The sequence below is a fragment of the Oncorhynchus mykiss genome, chromosome 10 (assembly GCF_013265735.2).
Source record: "Oncorhynchus mykiss isolate Arlee chromosome 10, USDA_OmykA_1.1, whole genome shotgun sequence".
Taxonomy (NCBI): Eukaryota; Metazoa; Chordata; class Actinopteri; order Salmoniformes; family Salmonidae; genus Oncorhynchus; species Oncorhynchus mykiss.
In genome coordinates, this window is record NC_048574.1 from 19,859,622 (window position 1) to 19,862,576 (window position 2,955).

The following is a 2,955-nucleotide window of genomic DNA, read 5'->3' on the forward strand; positions in this document are numbered from 1 at the left end:
TTACCTATTGCAGATTCAGTCTTCCCAGCCTGGTGCAGGTCTACAATTTTGTGTCTGGTGTCCTTTGACAGCTCTTTGGTCTTGGCCATAGTGGAGTTTGGAGTGTGACTGTTTGAGGTTGTGGACAGGTGTCTTTTATACTGATAACAAGTTCAAACAGGTGCCATTAATACAGGTAACGAGTGGAGGACAGAGGAGCCTCTTAAAGAAGAAGTTACAGTTCTGTGAGAGCCAGAAATCTTGCTTGTTTGTAGGTGACCAAATACTTATTTTCCACCATAATTTGCAAACAAATTCATTAAAAATCCTACAATGTGATTTTCTGGATTTTTTTCTTCCATGTTAATGAAAATAACAGGCCTCTCTCATCTTCTTAAGTGGGAGAACTTGCCAATTGGTGTCTGACTAAATACTTTTTTGCCCCACTGTATATAATTCAGTATGTTTAGCTGAGTGGAAAATGTAGTCTTTGATGAAGATAATTGCTTAATTAGTGCTGGGTATGTTCTGATGAGAGGGGTTCCCCCTTCCCAGTTCAAGGGGGGGAACCATTTTGGATTAAGCTGTTGATCGGGGCAGCATTGTTTTTAAGCTGTGCCCATAATGTATACTTTGAATGGCAGTACTGTTCTTTTTCTTCCTAATTCACTATGTAAATAAACACACTTGCACAGAAGTACTTTTGCGGCCCGCCATCTTTTTTATTTGATGGTTAGGTTTTTCAGTTTAGCCTTCTGGCCTACTTTACTTGACAGTAACAGAACTGTACATTTTAGGGTGGTCGTTTATTGCCCCCAGCACAAGGTGCACCTGTGGCCCACCTATCAGGTGGATGGATTGTCTTGGACATGGAGAAATGCTCACTAACAGGGATGTCAACAAATTTGTGCACAAAATTTGAGAGAAATACGTTTTTTGTGTGCCATAGAACACACCTTCCACATCATTCATTATTTTCTATAGAATTCATAGCCACTCCTTGATTATCCCTTACAAAATTCCTGGATTATAATGCTTTATTTAAGTGATAATGCCAGAGAAGCTGGTGTTTGGAGAATATATTGGCAAGGGTGTTGTTAGACCTGATATGAAGTCAAGGGCATTATCACTTTTATTTCAACTGGGGTACCAACATATTCAAATAATGGTTGACATATTTTAATTAAAAATGTTATTTTGATGCATTTATTCATACTATTTCATGCTTCCACAAATCTAGGGTTGCTACCCAAGCCGGCTGGTCTATGGTTCTATTGGTTCGTTTGACAGAGACGTGACCCAGTCGCTCAGTCTTTTTGTTCTGTATATATGGACGTGACCCAGTTGTTCGTTCTAAATGTTCCATTACCATACTGACTGGCTACGTTCTTATCACTTGCTTGCTAGCCAGCCAACTACGGCTAATTTACAGTCTCGTCAAACAGTGCAGTCAGAATAACAACAGTAGCTACATTTGCATTTGTTTAAGTTTTCTAGTGTTTTCTAGTGTTCTCTAGTGTTTTCTAAGACTGCAAACTATCTGCACTTCGTTTCGTTTTACATTTTTTCAATTGCCATTTCTTTGTATATATCCATAAAAATAATGCCATCTGATTCATGATTTTGACTGGCTGAGAAACGCTGCCTGTCTGTCTCGTCCCGACCCTACACGTTCATTACTAGGGGACAGCTGGAGATTGAATTTGAATATTGAAACAATGTTGCTAATGTCGGAGAGACAGACAGCAAGGTTTAAACTAATCTCCGATGTTGAAAACTAAATGTTAGTTTAAAAGAAATGTGAGAATTTCCAGATGCTTTTTATAGTGGAGATCAAATCAAATTTATTTATATAGCCCTTCGTACATCAGCTGATATCTCAAAGTGCTGTACAGAAAACCAGCCTAAAACCCCAAACAGCAAGCAATGCAGGTGTAGAAGCACGGTGGCTAGGAAAAACTCCCTAGAAAGGCCAAAACCTAGGAAGAAACCTAGAGAGGAACCAGGCTATGTGGGGTGGCCAGTCCTCTTCTGGCTGTGCCGGGTGGAGATTATAACAGAACATGGCCAAGATGTTCAAATGTTCATAAATGACCAGCATGGTCGAATAATAATAAGGCAGAACAGTCAGGTGGACTGGGGACAGCAAGGAGTCATCATGTCAGGTATTCCTGGGGCATGGTCCTAAGGCTCAGGTCCTCAGAGAGAGAGAAAGAAGGAGAGAATTAGAGAACGCACACTTAGATTCACACAGGACACCGAATAGGACAGGAGAAGTACTCCAGATATAACAAACTGACCCTAGCCCCCCGACACAAACTACTGCAGCATAAATACTGGAGGCTGAGACAGGATGGGTCAGGAGACACTGTGACACCCATCCGAGGACACCCCCGGACAGGGCCAAACAGGAAGGATATAACCCCACCCACTTTGCCAAAGCACAGCCCCCACACCACTAGAGGGATATCTTCAACCACCAACTTACCATCCTGAGACAAGGCTGAGTATAGCCCACAAAGTCCTCCGCCACGGAGGTCAAGTGTATAAAGTGCCTGGCTGGGCTGATGAGACAGTTGATTGTGCAGTCAGATGGAATAGAGTAAATAGGCATTTTAATGTCATAGATTTAGTTGGTGGTAATTTGTGGAATAGACACGGGCTGGAATGCGCTTTTAACCAATCAGCATTCAGGATTAGACCCATCCGTTGTATATAATTCACTATAATGAACTGTATATTTGCACAGTATAACTCAATGGATATAGTTAAACCTTAATGTTTGAGTTGTTTATGGGCCTAATTGACTCAACAACCAAAATAAACAAGTTTAGCTGTCTTAATGAACCAGAAAATAAATAGTTACTTCAAAGTTAGCTCGTTGATCCTGCTTTGTAGAAGACATCCATGCTCTCTAGCAATTCCTAAAACCTACAGATGTGTAGTTGTTCATAGCAAATAAAATAGATACACCAC